Genomic DNA, 16,874 nt, shown 5'->3' on the forward strand with positions numbered 1-16,874 from the left:
AGCCAAGAGGAGATGTAGAACCCTACACACAGCAGCCTATTGAGAACCCATGCAGCTCAAGAACCCCCTCACCCCCCAATCACCCTTTGCTGGGCATCAGAATCAAAACCACAGGTGCTCAGATGGAACTCACTGAAGTTCAGTTGACTCAGGGTAAGCCCTGGGCCTGGGGATTGTTTGAAAGCTGCCCAGGTGATGTTCTGGACAGCCAGGGTTGATAACCACCAGCTGGTTCAACTTCTCCCTTCCACAGAGGAGAAAACTGAGGCCCACAGGGAAGGGCTGGTGACACCTTAGGACTAGGATCCAAGACCTACGACCTAGGACTAGGGCCCTGGAGACAGGAGTCTTTGCACCCTCAAACCAGTCCCCCCCACAATATTCAGACCTGGGTCATGACATGTACAAGGGAGAGGGGAGAACACACACCCTAGCCCCTGGCACTGAAGGAAACTCTGGCCTTCACTCCTGTCCTCCTGGACTCTTTTCTGTGAGTCAAACAGTGGGAAGGCGACTCTGGGTAGGCAAACACAGCTGTGTCAGCCTCAGTTAGCAGTTTTGAGCACCTACTGTATGCAGACACTTGCTAAATACTTTGCTGGCATTTTCACCAAGAAGATCTTCAGGTTTCTGACCAGAACTGTCCCACATTCCCCAAGAGAAACAGGAAGCTGTTGTCCATCACTGGATGAACTGGATAAAGAAAATGTGCTTTACATGTATGGAATGAAACAGTCCATTGCATTGGAATATTATTCAGGCATAAAAAGACATCCATTTGCCACAATGTGGATGGATCTTGAGGGTATTAGGCTAAGTGAAATAAGTCAGATGGAGAAAGATAAATGCCGTATCACTTCATTTACCATCAAACTCGTAGAAACCGAGAGTAGAAGGATGGTTTCAGGGCCTGAGGACTGGGGTAAACAGGAAGAGCTGGTCAACAAGTACAAACTTTCAGTTATAAAATGATGAAGTCCCAGAGATGAGATGCACAGCATAGTGAACTACAGTCAATAATACTGTATTGTGTACTTGAAAAGCGGCTGAGGGAGTAGATCTTGAATGTTCTCACCATAACAATGACAACAGCAAAATAGTATTTATGGGAGGTGAAAGGCGTGTAACGGGAGATGCAAGAAGTGTCAACTAACCTTACTGTGGTAAACATCCTATAGTATATGGGTGCATCAAATCATCATACTGTCCACTTAAAACCTGCAATATTTTTTTAACTTTTTGTTTTATATTGGAGTATAGCCAGTTAACAATGCTGTGACAGTTTCAGGTGGACAGAAGAGGGATTCAGCCAAACATATACATGTATTGATTCTCCCTCAAACTCCTCTCCCATGCATGGTGCCACATAACACTGAGCAGAGTTCCCTGGGCTATACTGTAGGTCCTTGTTGGTTATCCACTTTAAATACAGCAGTGGGTACACGTCAGTCTCAAGCTCCCTAACTATCCCATCCCTCTCCCTTCCTCCTTGGTAACCATCAGCTCAAAACTTACACTATATTATATGTCAGTTATATCAATAAAGACGGAGAGGGGAATGTAAGTAAGCTGGGTTTCCCCTACTTTAGTAGTCATGTCCTGCTTAATAAAATCCAAAAAGGCTTTGCTTGAAATTTCTGTCTGATAAGGAAAGAGCTTCCATTCTTACTCTAGGCAGGCAGCTCCTGGTCCCCCGCCTGGCCTGAGCTGTGGAGGGCATGGAGCACAGAGTTTAGAGTCAGGACACCTGAGTTCCAGCCCCAGCTCTGCCATCAAGTGCTCGTGGGGCAAGTCATTCTCCTTCTCTGAGCCTGAGTGTCACTATTCTTTAAATAGGTGGGGTGAACTCCATCAGGATATTCAAATTTGTTTTGTGCAAGCCAACACTTTCTTCCCATAAAACTGCACATGGGTTACACAGATCATCATGGATACAGTAAAAGAAGCATCTGGACTCTCAGAATGGGCACATGCAGCCCTTCCACCCGACTAACCACCCCCCACACACAGCCCCCAAGGAAGCTCCCCAGAATTCCCTGAAGCTTCACTCTGCTTGGCCAATAAGGTTGCCTTTGGTTCTGTCACCTGGATTTGATGGGGACAGGGGAGATGGGGCGGTGGTGAGGTATCTGAACAGGAGGGTCCAGCATTCCTCTTTCCTAGATCAGAGAAAGCAATTTCTTATCCTTTTGGCATGACTCAATGGCTAAAGAGGTAGCAGAGGGAGTAACAAGTCCGGCCAGTGGCTCTAGTCAAGGGGAGGGGACATCATGGGGACATGGGGGGCCTGGGAGCACCTCAGCTCAGAATCAGATTTCTCCTTCTCTCCAGGATGCAGGCCAGAGCGTCCCACCGGTAGTTCCCCGTGACTTTTTGATCTTTCCTAATCTGTGAAATGGGCACATCAGAGCCGTTGGGAGGGTTGGCCAAAAAGCTCATCAGGGTTTTTCCATAACATCTTACAGAAAAACCCGAACAAACTTCCTGGTCAACTCAATAGAAAGCATGCAAAGGGCTCAGAGCAGGGCCCAGCACGTCCCCATCAGTTACTACTTGTTAACTGTGGTTTTCTGTGTTGTTATTTTTCTGCCTTGTGGTTTGTAAGCGCCTTTGATTGGGTGGGGGCAGGGGAGAGTCATCTAATTCTTAGAGCTGGTGGAAACGGTGGAAACCTTCTTTGAGAGATAAAGAAAGTGAGTCTCAGAGAAAGAAGAGGGCCTTGCCGGAAATTCACGTGGTGAGTCAGAATCGAGCTGGGGCTCCGGCGAGGACTCCAGCCTCCCTCCCGGGAGCCCTCGGCGCAGGCAGAGCGCACGCCGCCAGCTTCCTCCTCGGCTCGGGCCCATTGGCCTTCGTCGACTCTCCGCCCACAGGCCCTCCGCCCAGCGGGCGGTGGGGAAACCGCGGACCCCTAGGTCGGCCTTGGGTTCCTGAGGCCCCATTCGGCCTCTCCCTCGGAGCACACACCCTCCCTTCCCTGCCCAACCAGGGCCTGTAATTGCACTAACTGCCCCCTGGGGAAGGGGAGCCTCGGCTTCATCCACATGAGTCAGGTTTCCAGGGCAGAAACCACATCGAACAGCCTCAGCCTCGTCACCGCTCCCCACAAACCACTTCCTGCCCCTTTCCTGGCACCGCCAGCCTGAGGTTCGTGGCAGCTGCCAGGCCTTGGTCTCTGCTACTCCAGTCCTAGCCCACTGCAAACCCAGCCGCACACACCCGCTACCCCCACCCCAGGAGCAGGAATCCGTCCAGGTGGAGGGGCCATGGGCTGGGTCAGGAAGGCAGTGGGAAGTCCCACCAGGATAATCTAAGCCCTGGCTGTTCCTGACTCCCCAGGCACTGTCTGTAATTTGATTGTTCAAGCAGCCTCATGTCTCCCACTGCAGAGGGAGACAGAGATGCAGAGCTGGCTGACCCCTGCCCATCCACCCAGGGTTGTGGCCCAGCTATGCCCATTTCTCCACAGGAGGTTGTGGGGAGAACAGAAAGAGCACAGGCTTTGGAGGCAGACCGATCTAAGTTTGGATTCCAGCCTTGCCATCGCCTTACTGTGACTTGATCAGGGACTTCATCTCAGCCTCGGTTTTCCCACCTATAAAATGGACAGCATAGCATCACTTCTTCCAGATGTGTCAGGAGGAGCGACGGAGCTAATCCACACAAAAGCCTACAAAGTACGCTGTTCCCAGTAGATGCTCAGTAACTGCTGGTGTCCTTCCTCCACCAGAGCAGTTCTGGTGAAGCGGCGACAGGTGGCCCAATGTCAGGAAGAGTCCTCCAGTGGGAATCAAGAGACTGGATCCAACCCCGGGGCCGCCTCTGACTTTCTGTGTGGCCTTGGGCCGGCTGGACAGCCTCTCTGTTCCTCAGTTTTCTCGGGCATAAGCATGAGGATGGGTTCGATGGTTTCCAAGGTCTCTCTGACACACCTGGGGGCTTGCTAATAGATAGTGACCCTGCGGGAGGGGGACAGTGAGTGGAACAAGGTTAATACCATCGTTGGGGCGATGGTTCAGCTTCCGGGTGACAATGACACAGGGCTGGGGATTTGAGCTCGCTCAGATGGTGCCAGCAGATGGCCCCCAGGGACACACTAGGTTGGGGGCAGATCATCCTGCACTCAGGATAGCTGAGCTCCCAACACCTCCCTCCACCTGGTCAGCCTCACCTGCCACTCTACCAAAGATCCCACAAAAAACTAAGGCTGTCTCTGCCTTTAGGGAGCTCCGCTAGGCAAGGACAGACTTCCAGGAGCTTTTGCTGGGGAAGACAGACTTCTCAGCGCATGATCAATAACTATATTAATAAGAGACATCATGGTACTTATTCACTGATTACCCCAGAGCACACCCTGTCTTAAACCCTTAATGAGCATCGTCTCATTTAACTCCCCATGACAACCCCAGTGAGGTCATTATTACCATTATTTCTGCTCTACAGGTGAGGGAAACAAAATGCAGAGAGACTACGTTCCCTGGCTCCAGGGCAGGCAGCAGTATGCACCAGGCTCGGGCCAGGGCACCCTGACAGAGCAGAGGTGTGAACAAGGTGCCGGGGAGCCCAGAGAAGAGGCCTCCCCCTGTTGGCTGGGGGTTTGGGAACATGGCCCAGAGGTGGGGCATTTGAGTCAGTCCAAGCTCCCACTTACCAGGCACTTGCCAACATCATGCACTTCTCAGACTTTAGGTAAGTGTCCCATTCGGTCCACCGTCCCACCCCTCTGCCAGGTGCTTCTATTATTCCTGTTATAAGGAGGCACAGAGAGGTCAAAGCCTTTGGCATCGGGGGGCGGGGGAGCAGGGGGCCCAACAGAGGGAGCAGCTTAGAATAAACATGCTCAGGAAAGAGCAGGCATAGCTGAAGCCTTAGGTGTTGGGAACAGAGGCTAGACAGGTAGGTGAGGCGAGGTCCTGAGCCTCCACCCAAGCACACAAACACCCTGGCAAGAGGGGACCCAGGTCCTCACCTCACATTAGAGCTTGGTGGTTGAGCTTCAGGGCCTCCCCCTCCTGCAGTTCTTAGGAGGTGGCCATTACCCATCCTGTCTGTGACTTACACACCCAGACTCTGAGTAAGCAAACAGATCATGGGGCTCCTAATCCCATCACACCCAGAGAGCTGGGGAGAGGCTGGGGTGATGGGCCTGGAATCTGTGCCCTCCGGGAGAGACGGGGAAACCTCGTTCCATCCTCCTTCTCAAACTAGTAAACCAGAATGCCTGGGTGATTCATTTTTCTTGAAGACACAGAATAAACACGGCCTGAGAAGAGAATTGGTCTTTGTTCCCCAGGATGAAAGACAGTTGGAAAGCAGGGTTGAAAATGCTGAAACCCAAGGTTGGCAAACAGAAAATTAGTGGCAGATTAATTTCACTGTCTCACTGGGGAGTGGAATCTTGTACATTAAGTACAGGATTAAAGGGAATTAATTTCCCATCTCACCAGGCCTGGAGGGAATTCACAGGAGTTCTGTGCCTCTGGGGGACAGGGAGGTCAGTTCCAGTGGAGGAGAGGCAAGGTTTGCCCCAGGGGTTGTGAGGTGGGTCAGGACAGGTTGTGGGGTCCCAGGCCCCTGACAAATGGGAGGGAAACACTGACCTTTCAGAAAACTGGAGCCTCTGCAGTCATGACCCCTCTAGGTGCCTTTCCAGTCCTGCAAGGTCATATTCAGAACCATTCTATCCTATTTACAAGCCCTCTGTGTACCCATTCTGTCCTTCCTTCCTTATAATAATCTTTATAAGGTGATTACTAAATGTCAGCACTTTTTTTTTTAAAGAATCAGTCAGTTTATCCTTGCAAAAAACCCAAGAGGAATTACTATTATCATCCCCATTTTACAGATAGGAAAACTGAGGCAGAGAGAAGCAAACTGGTAGCACTGGTAAATAGCAGAGCCAGGATTTGACTCCACACTGTCTAGAAACAGTCTTGTGCTTTTCACTCCAGCTTCTCCAAGGACAGGGTTTGCTTCAGTGGAGCAGACCTGACCTACGTGGTGCTGTCTGGGCTATTCCTGGTCCCTGCTGCAGTGGCCAGTCTCAGAGGGAGCCCCGCCCTGCCCACATCCCTCACACAAGCACCATGAGATTCTGGAATCATCTTGAGCGAGGAAGGTTGTTTGTTGCTGGGCCTGATGTGGTGGCCCTGGGCTGCAGCTGCTACAGGTGGAGAGAAAGCCAGACCCAGCAGAGGGACCCGCCCACCTGCAGAGTCAACCCTGGCTGGGGCTGGGTGGTGCTACTGCCTTCGCTGTGGGGAGGGTGGGGTGGAACAGCCCAGGGCCAGCCAGACCTCAAATAGCAGGCTGGTCCAGCTGCCTCCTAGACCCACAGTTAGGACATGGACCCAGAGAAGGCGAATCTAAAGGAAGGAAAGACTATGGCTTGCCAGCTCACTGCAGCCCAAACCACAGTGTGGCAGAGACAGGAAAGGTTTGATAAGACTCCCCGCCGGGGACAGGGATACATGAGTGGGTTCTGGAAGGACCTGTCTCTAGTCCTCATTCAGGGATGGCAAATAGCCTTCAACTTGCACGTCGGTGCCAATCAGGTGGCTGGAGAATTTCCCCACAGTGTCAGAGTCATATTCTGGCTCAGCAAAGAAGAGGTCTGTGGTTGGTTAGCAATGTCTGCGATGGGTGAAGCATCAGAGTGGGAGCATGGCCGTGGTGTATTAACGATCCCTGTTAGCTCTTTCATATGGCACCTAGGATCCACTCCAACAGTTTTACCTCCCACTCCTCTCCCATCCTTCTCACCTCCAGCCACTCCCAAGTGATTAAGGTTCTCTGACCACATCCTTGAAAACAATACATTACTATATGCTTCAGGCAGCCTTTGTACAGCGTGTTCCCACTGCCTCCATCCTCAACTGCCTGATGAGCTCACTTTCATCCTTCAAAACTCTGTCCTGGTATCACTGCCCCGATCTTGACCTCCACGGGGTTCGTCACTTTCCCTTTTGTACATCATGATCCACGGAGCTGCCATTGCTGAGTGACTCTGGGGCCCAGCAGTGGTGCATCCGCTGCACCGCTATTTAGACACCCTGCCTTACGTCCTAAAACGATCCCGTTACACACATGGGGACCTGATGCTGAATGCTCTTAGGACTTTTCCCCAGGTGCCCAGCTGGGCCGTGTTGGAGCTGAGATCTGAGCCCAGCCTATCCAAGCCCAAAGCCCGTATGTTAATCATCATGCTGTGATCTGGCTGCTGCCCTCTGTTTATACCACACCGAGGTGTAATCTGTATTCACTTGGCTGTCTCCCTCTCTAGACAGTTCCTTCTTAGATGGCAGAAACCGTGTCTCTCCCACATATCCTCAGCAGCTAGTCCAGGGCCCACCACACAGGAGGCGCTCAAGAAATGTTGGTTGAACTGGATCTGACAAAAATGGTGGAGAGTTTACTTATTCTCTCCCCTCTCCTCATGTCCCAATCCTCGTCCAGGGACTTGCCTCAGCCATGATTGTCTGATCTGGGCATTAGTCTCTCCATTGTGTCCCACTTTTTGCGACCCCATGGACTGTAGCCCACCAGACTCCTCTGTCTGTGGAATTCGCCAGACAAGAATACTGGAGTGGGCTGCCATTTCCTTCTCCAGGGGTTCTTCCTGACCCAGGGATTGAACCCCCATCTCCCTCATTGCAGGCAGATTCTTTACTGTCTGAGCCTCCAGGGAAGCCCTGTCTGATCCAGGCAGTGGATGTTTAATAGAGCCTATGAGAGGACAGAATCATGAGTCTTTTTGATGTGGGTGATTTATCTCCCCAGAGAGATTATAAGCTCACAGTGGAAAAGAACAAGGTATACATCTTTCTTTTTTTTTAATTTTCTTTTATATTTTCCTTCCTGTTTTTCACTTCTTATTTATTGAGTGCTTCTATTGTTTCAAGCTGGGGCTGGGTCCTGGGGAACATATACCCTCCTGATGCAGTGTGTGGGCTCTGTGGACAATCCACTGGTTTAAAACACAAGTTCCCTGACTCCCCTCCACCCTCCAGATTCTGACTCTGGAGGACCAGGGCAAAGCTGTGCACTACCCAGCTTTATTATTATTATTATTATTATTTACTTATCTATTTGGCTGCACCAGGCCTTCGTGTGACACATGGGTTCTTTTTTTCTCTTTTTTTAACTTGTAGCATGAGGGATCTTTTAGTTGTGGCACGCAGAATCTTTAGTTGTGGCATGTGAGCTCTTAGTTGCAGCGTGCGGAATCTAGTTCCCCAACCAGGGATCAAACTCAGGATTGGGAGCATGGATTGGGAGCATGGATTGTTAGTTGCTAGACCACCAGGGAAGTCCCCGCACTGCCCAGCTTTGACTACATTTCTGATGCAAAGCCATCAGCAGCCGCCAATCTGTTGAAACCCCCAAGTTACCATCTCACCACCAGTGGCGCTGGCAACCCAGTGATGCACTGAAGACCTAGTTGTGCAGGGAAGGGGGTCCATTGGGTGCCTGATCTTCCCCCTGCCTACAAGAGGACTGAGGGTCCTAATTCCAACTATTCTCCTTTCAGACTTAAACACCTCTTCCCTGAGGAATGCTCTCTGGTCCCTCAGGCTGGGTTAATGCATTGTCACTTCTCCAATCATAGATGTGTCTCCCTGAGATGGCCTGGTTATTTGCCTCACACCCAACCTAGACTATGAGCCCCCCTTGAGGGGAAAAGATTCTTATTAATTGATTTTGTTCACCCAGCGCTTGTTGAATCATCACTGGCTTTTCCATGCTCGTGTCTGAGAGAATGCTGACTGGTGATTTAGTTAGCAAGCCAACCATAGCCAGAAGTCCGAGGAGTAGTGGCAATGACACAGGCCTTGGAGCCAGCTACACCTGGGTTCCCCTCTAGGCTCTTGCTATTAGCCACGTGACTTGGAGTGCATACCATACTTCTCTGAACCTCGTTGTCCTCACCAGCAAAATGGAAGTAACCACATCTGTACTTTACAAAGCTGTGAAAGTGAAAGTCGCTCAGTTGTGTCCGACTCTTTGTGACCCCATAGACCATACAGTCCATGGAATTCTCCAGCCCAAAATACTGGAGTGGGTAGCCTATCCCTTCTCCAGCGAATCTTCCCAACCCAGGAATCAAACCAGGGTCTCCTGCATTGCAGGCAGATTCTTTACCAATGAGCTATGAGGGAAGCCCAGGAAAAAATGAAAATAAATGTATGTGGAATCTAGAAAAATGGTACAGCTGAGCCTATTTTCAGAGCTGGAATAGAGACACCGATGCCGAGTACAGACATGGGGACACAAAGCAGAGTGAGGGCAGGGAGAACTGGGAGAATGGAATTGATATATACACTCTGCTATTTATAAAATAGATAACTAGTGGGAACCTGGTGTAGAGCAACCTGGGGGGGTGGGATGGGGAAGAAGGGGTGGGAGGAAGATCCAAGGAGGGGATATATGTATACATAGAGCTGATCCACTGCATTGTACAGTGGAAACTAGCACAACATTGTACAGAAACTATACTCCAGTTTTTTTGTAATGCATATAATAGAAAAGGCCCCCAAAATTATAAAACAATTCTAGAGAGCCCGTGACTCTCCCTGCCCGGCCCTGCCTTGACCAAGTCCCACTTCCTGTGCTAAGACTCTCCCAATTGGCCGTGCGCCTGCCTGAATGTCCTCTTCCTACAGGGTCTCACTTGGTGAGGTCAGCCTGCTCCTGTTGGGTCCTGGTTAAGGCAGAGGTTTTCTGTCCATGCTTTTAGATGAATCATCATTTCATTAAGGCTAGAATGTGCCTTTTCTAAGCTCCAGGCAGCACAGGATACGATTCCCCAAGAGGTCCCAAGCTCAATAAGTGAACACTGGGTTTGTGACACATCTGAATTCTGGTCCCGTTGCCCCCCGATGGATCTCAGGATGAGGGTATCCTCTCCTTAGTTTTCCCAGGTTCCCCTGAAAGAGGCACAGAGCCTTTATGCTACAGAGCTCCCCACATCAATTGGCATCTTGGGATGTGGAGGCACTTTCCACGCACACTTGATGAGCGTCGTGGGCTCTTCTTAGGCATGAGCAGAGCAATGGTACTGGTGTACCCTGTCCCCACCAGTACAGCCAAGTGAGGTACACAGAATTCAGAGGAACATTGCTCTAGACAGAATTTGTGGAGAGGAACTAATGTGTGTGAGCACATCCCATGTGCCAGGCTGAGGCTGTTCACAGACATCATTATTTGACCCTTGTGTTGATCCTAACAGATAGCCTCGTTTTACAAATAAGGACACTGAGGTGTAAGAATGTAAGTGGCTTGAACCTGGCATGGGAAAAGTTAGCAAACATCCAAGATCCAAACTCCCCAACTTTGACTCCAGAACCGTCTTCCCCCAAAGAAAAGTAAAGGGTCTCAGTTCTCATGGGGTGGAATGTGATCTTCCAGCATCTTCCCAGTCATCCCACCCTCCCCCAGAGTGGGTCCCACCCAGATCCAAGTAAGGACAGTCTGAGTCCCCAAGCTAGCAGGCCAGGAGCCAGCATGTTCCAAACCTGACCCTGTCACCCAGAAGCTGTTAGCAGCTATTGTTCCCACAGGAAGCCACATAACACAGCGCTCTCAAACCAGGCTTTAGTGGCACAGAGACTCAGGTTTGAATTCCAGTTCCTCCAGCCTCTGGCTCTGTGACTTTAGGTAAGTCACTTGACCTCTCTGAGCATCTTGTGAAATTGGGAAAAGAATCTTCTGTTCAGAGGATTTTTGTACAAATGCAGGCTATACAAAGTACCTGGCTCATAGGTAGGGCGCAGTCAATGCTGATCATTCTCATGAGTTGCTCAGAAGGCAGCACATCCTCCAGAGGATGAACCATCACCCCCTCAGCTGCTTCCATTTCCTTCCCGTCCCTTATCTCCCACCAGGAAGAGAGATAACTAAATGTCTCTAGGCAGGAGAGAGAAAATAACTAGGTAGGAGCTGACTGCCTCTGCACAGAAGTTTAAATTTTTATGAAATGAGGAAATTCTCTCTCCCCTTTCCAAGTGCCTGGCTTAATGAGCCCAGCCAGAAGGAAAACATTCACTGGTTCCCTCAGGTGGGCACATAGGCAGGAAAAGCAGGTCGTCCCTGGTGCCCACCTGTCCCAGGCCTGCCGAATGAGAAGAGGGTGTTTCCTCTGTGATGCCAGGCATCAGAGGCGAAAATAGATTGAATTTTCTTACAGTGGGGCTCTAACACTTAAATGTGCTTCTAGGCTCTAGAAATAGCCAGGATTTGAAAAGCCCAATATATAGAACAATTCTTTTCTTTTTAATTGCACACGCCAAGGATTAGGTGTTTTTTGTTTTGCTTGTTTGTGTGTGTGTGTTGTAATATTTACTTCTTTGGCTGTACCGGTCTTAGTTGCAGCATGCAGGGTCTTCTAGTTATGGCATGAGGATCCTGAGTTGCAGCATGTGAGATCTTTTTTTTTTTTTTTTCAGTTGTAACACGTGAACTCTTCTCGCACCATGTGGGATCTAGTTCCCAGACCAGGGATCAAACCATGGCCCCCTGCATTGGGAGCACAAAGTCTTAGCCACTGGACCACCAGGGAAGTCTGTACAGTTTTATCAGGAGACCAGGAGGTCTCAGCAATTCAAGGGTTAGGACCCAAGAGCATGCGTATAATTGCTTAGAGAGGCCCCAGAAGTCAGGGGCACCAGCGGGGCCTGTTTCATGTATCCTTGTGACCACTTGTCAGGCCAAATACCTTGACGATGTGTGTCAGAGTCTTGAATCTCACAGACCTGCCTCTGCAAACGTGTCTTCCAAGATCACACAAGCAGCCTTTTACCCAAACTTGTGAAAAACAGTGCTTTGTCTGGGGGCAGTAGATGAATAGAAGCACTCGATGATTTCACCTGAGGTGGGGGCCAGGTCCCGCATTTCAGACGCTCTTTGCTAAGGTCCTACTCTTCCCCTGGACCAGCCAATAGAGTTATCATGGTGACCGCGTGTGTCTAGGGGTGCAGGTGAGAGCAGGTGGAGGAGAAGGAGGCCTATCACCTGCTGGTACTTCAAGAGCCTGAGGCTTCCACACACAAACATCCCAGAGGTACCCCAACCCCTCCTCATGGAGCCAGACTGGCTTCAGAGCCCAGCTCTGCTACTGGCTGTGTGGCCTCCAGCAAGTCACTGAACCTCTGCAAGCCTTAGTTTCCTTTGCCGGGCAATGAGGAATATAAAACTGCTTCACTGGATTAAATAATAATGACTGTGCCTGTGATGCTGTCTGAGATCAAGATCTGGATCTATTATTTACAATAGCCCTTCTGACCAAGGAGGAGGGCCAGGCGCCCACCCACTTCCTCCCCAAAAACCCGCAGTTGCTGTAGGTGCACCTTCTAGGGGTTCTCCCCTCATCATGGCGTCCCTCTCCCCAATATCCGCTTCACTTGGATGCCACCTGCCCCTGCTGACATCCCTTGGCCTCATCTTACCTCCAGAAAGCACCTGAAATGCCCCAGCACCGACCGGCTGTGTTGGAGGGAGGGCTCAGGTCTCCAAGAAGAGACCAAGGGGGGCTTTGAGAGAAGTTAAGCTAAACTGGAAGAGACTTGGGACCTGGGGACAGGAGATCTTCAAAGTTGGGGCACAGGGGTTCCAGTCCCAGTTCTGCCATCAATCCGCTGAGTGACCTAAGCAAACCCCTCTCTCCTTGGTTCTAGATCTCCTGTATGTGAAACAAAGGGCTGGACCAGAGCTGAGAATTTCCATCTACACTGTTTGGGGACACGTCTGTGCCCAGCAAGGACCCAGGAGGGCAAGGTCAAGATGGTGCAGCTCTCTCTGTGCCTTTTTATACATTGGGAGTCCATGGGCAGTTTCAATCGAAAAAAACCAACTATTGCAAATGAACTACAAATTAACCAACCTGGGCATCTGCCTAGACCCTGGGTGGAGTGAGGGAGGAGGCAGGAAAGGGCCTCAGAAACCGGAAGGGCAAGCCCGGTGGAAGGGAAGGTCAAAAGGAGGAAGAAGAAAAGCTGGCAAACAAGAAGGGGGAGTGTCTACAACAAGAAAGGAGATGAAAGAAGGCGGTGGGTACAGGCTTCCAGGGCACCCACGGGCAGGTCCACACATCAACCTCATGGAGGGCTGGCTAACCTGAAGGCCAGGAGGGGCTGCTTTCCCCGGCTCATGGCTCCACCATCTTCTGCTTTGAGTATTTGATGGCTCCACCGGAAGGACAGCACGTCCTGGGTTGGGAGCACGGGGAGGTGGAGGCAAAGCCAGTAAAATGAGCCCTCCCAGGCCCTCTCATGCAGTAGACGTGCCTGCATCTGGAAGCCAGCTGGGCCCTCCCTCCACAACACAGCCCCCTGCACCCAAGCGCTGCTTGTTCATTCTGATGGAAGCCCATGGTATAAGAGTCAAGGGTCTCACACAGCAAATGGCCAGAGCTGGGGCACCAGGCTGGACGGCCTTGCCTCCATCCCACCCATGTTCTTGTCACCCATGTTCTTGCTATGGAGTTCACCCAGGTTACAATGCTCAATAGTTCCAGGCGCTGACATCTGACAGCTCCATCATCTGGGAGACAGGTGGACTGATTTTACAGATGAGAACATGAGGTTCAGAGACAGAAGCTTGCCCAAATCCACACAGTTACTTGGGGTAGAAGCAGCCCTTGAGCCTGTGATTCCAAAACCAGTGCTCTTTCCAGCAATAACACCCACTTCATATCAGTCATGTCATGTCAGTCGTTTGCACCACAAGATTAAAAAGGAACAAAAAGCCAGAACAGGAACAAACTGGAGGGCTTGAGACATAGGTCTTTCCAGTGTCAAGTCCAGAGAGAGAAGAAGGGACCATGTATTTGTCCCCATTTCCTAGCTGTAGGGTGGGCCACCTACACCCTCACTTTACAGATGAGGACATTGAGGCTCAAGGGAGTTAAAGAACTTGTTCCGCGCTTCATCACAGTAGCCGTGTCCATAAGCCATGCTCATTTGACTCCCGACTCACCTCCCCAGGCTTCACAGAGCACCACAGGGCCCCCACTACTGTGCTTTTTGCTTGGAAGACACCAGAGGGCTAGATCTTGAGGTCCCTAACCTTGAGGAACCAGTGGCACTTAAGGAGGGGGTAGGATAATGTCACTCCCTGTAGGAGAGTTCCCTGCTTCTCCCAGCAGGCCAGGACACACACACACCATTCATCCCAGTGCTTTCCCTTTGTGGCCTGGATCACAGGCCTCCTGGGATGTTGGGGGGATTCTCCATTTGCAGTCTCTGCCCTTTTCTAGAGCGTGCGTGACCCAGGTCTGCCTGGCCCAGAACAGAGCCTGGGACATGGAGGTGTTCGTAAACCCTTGATCAAAGAATGGGCACATGGATGGATAGATAGATGGAAGGACGAATGGACAGACAAACAATTGCTCAAAGCATGCAGGGCAGTGGGAGGTCAGAGAATAGAGAGAGAAGAGTATAAACTTGGAAGCCCGGGGGAAAGTGTCAAACAGAAAAGGTTCCTTGTATGTGTGGGTGGGGAAAACAGCAGAGCAGCAGCCTATATCTAGGGCAGAGTTTATTGGAAAGAGACAAGCTCTGGGGCCACGTGGAAAGGTGGCCAGTAGACCAGGGTCAGTTTCCTCTGTGCTCACAACTCGCTGGCAACCTTATTTGGGATCTTGGCCCCTCTGGGCCTCAGGCATTTCTGCTGTAAACAGAGAGGGTGGGGTTGACCTCACCAAAGTTTGAGTTCTCTTCTATTTCCAAAACCCTATGAGTAGGCCCAGCCAGCAGCTCTCACAACTTTCTCCCTCGGGCCAAAAGCCCCAGCCCCAGCCCAGGGGCCCTGAAACCCTGCCTGGACTGACCCTGAAGTGACCACAGGGCTGCAGAAACCTATGATTTTCCCTAAATTACCTCAAGCCCACATGGAGCCATGGGGCCATGGGGCCCAGCCGGGTCTTACAGCCACAAAAGCCGGCTCTGCTGAATCTTGGATCTGTGACTTTGGGCAAGTCACCATGAACCTTGGGGCCCTCATCTGTGACACAGGATAGAAGCTATGCACCCACTCCCATCCCCCACCCCCTCCCTCAGGTACCTTGAGCTCTAGGAGAATCAGGTTTGTGTAAGAATTTAGGTTCAGTGAAGCTCTGGCGGCGAAGGTCAGACAGTCGCATGGAGGAAGTTGTCTTTGAGTTCTCCACTCCCCGGGCCCCTCTTGCTCCCACAGGTGCCCTGAGTCCTGGGAGCCCCGCCACCTGCAATGATCCTAGTGCCAGGGCAGCGGCTTCAGTGTTACTTCTGTCCCTCGGTGTGTTAATGGAGGAAATCCTCTGAAAGCCAGATGTGGGCTCTCTGATGGGGCAGTTTCCTGCCAGCAGTGAAGGGAGCTGGCGGGACAAGAAGCCATTCAGGAACTCATTCAGCTGCTCACTCCACCTGCTTCTGCAACATGCCTGAGTCCAAACGTCCGTCAACAGGCGCACCTCCCCAGACCCCAGCGTCTGACCCTTCTCGGGGCTGCTCTGGGTGGCAGGAGTGACAGAGCCAAGACGCCCGAATGTCCCTCAGGGCACCTCTCGTCCACCCTTCACTGCACAGACAGGCTTCCCAAGGGGCGGATGAGAGTCAGCCCCAGGCCCCCGCCTCTTAACTGCACATGCTGTGTTCCCAAGGCACTTCCCAGCTGCTCCCCAGATCACGGTGATGACTGTGGCAGAGGGGAACTGCCCTGCTAGGTTCATCCACCTGGGGCACGGGGGCATGTGAAGGGTTAGGGGCCTGAGAGCTGGACCTGGCCCCCCCATCCTGGCGTGCGGTGCTCAGGATGCCACATCCCCACTAGGAGGCTCAGATTTGGGAGCCAAATTCAAGCCATCTGCTCTCCAGCTGCAGAACACCCCCATCCCTAATGAAGTGTCACGCCTTCACTTTCCAGCCCTCAGATTCTCCCCTCAAACCCAGACACCACCCTCTAGCTTGGTCTTGGACACCAAAACAGCGACCCCTGCTGGTGGTTAGATGTTTGCAACGCCAGGCTCAGACGTTCAGATGCCTCAGGGCCATCTGGGCAGCAAGATGGGCATTGGGCACAGACAGAGGAAACTGGATGCCCATTCTATCCCTCGGCCTGAGGGCAAAGTCCCAGAGGGAGACCCCAGTTCCCGGTCTTCAGGGGCCCTCCTGAAGGCCTCCAGGCCTGCCCGCCCCAGAGCACTTTCTTCTGCTCAAACAAGGCCTTTCAATGCCAAGGGCAGTGGTCTTCTCATCCTTACACTCTGCGGCTTGTACAGACTGATGCGAAGCTGAGTGATTCTGAAAGGAGGGGCTCACTCAGGGCTTCTTGAGTAATCTAGGCCCTCACTCTACTTCAGTCAAAATCCCCTTCCTCTGGGGACGGTGAGGGGGAGAACTCTGATTAACTCATGCGCACTTGGGTGTGGCTGACTGTTAGTACTATTGAAGGGGTGGGGAGAGCTGCGGAGGATGGCTGTCTGGGTACCTTGCTGACCCCAAATAGAGGGAGAAATCTGAGACAGTTGACCAACCCATGAAAGCAGACCTGAGGGCAGTTCAAGAGAAGATCCAGGGGATTTGAAAGTTCCCTGACATCCCTGACAAAGTAAGGACCTCCACAATCACGCATTTGCAAGGTTAATCCTGGAGTTACAGCCCCTCAGAGTGGAAAGGACCTTAAAGGCCAAGGGGAGCCTTGGGGTTTGTGAATCCAGACACACTGACACACATTCACCACTTCAGAGTCAACCTGCTGGGGAAGGTCTGGGGAGCAGAGCTAAGCTGATGGTGAGCTCTGTGCTATCCAATTATCTTCTGCTGGAAATGCCCAAAGGGGCCCTGGAGAAGTTCCAGAGAGTGCAGAGTGGTTGGCCTACTGGACTCAGCCTCAGTGAGCCA

The 16,874-nt window shown here is 51.6% G+C and overlaps 1 long non-coding RNA gene across 1 annotated transcript in view; it reads right to left on the minus strand.

Annotated features, from left to right (window-relative positions):
• Nucleotides 1–15,827, minus strand: part of LOC148776615 (uncharacterized) — an 85,317-nt gene extending 69,490 nt beyond the window's left edge. The window contains exon 1 of the long non-coding RNA XR_016038371.1: nt 15,058–15,827. This is a non-coding gene — a long non-coding RNA (uncharacterized LOC148776615). The remainder of the gene's footprint in view (nt 1–15,057) is intronic.
• Between the last annotated feature and the right edge of the window lie 1,047 nt (nt 15,828–16,874).

Source organism: Moschus berezovskii, chromosome 9 (assembly GCF_049115385.1).
Source record: "Moschus berezovskii isolate FMDL1 chromosome 9, NW_MosBer_1.0, whole genome shotgun sequence".
NCBI classification, from domain to species: Eukaryota; Metazoa; Chordata; class Mammalia; order Artiodactyla; family Moschidae; genus Moschus; species Moschus berezovskii.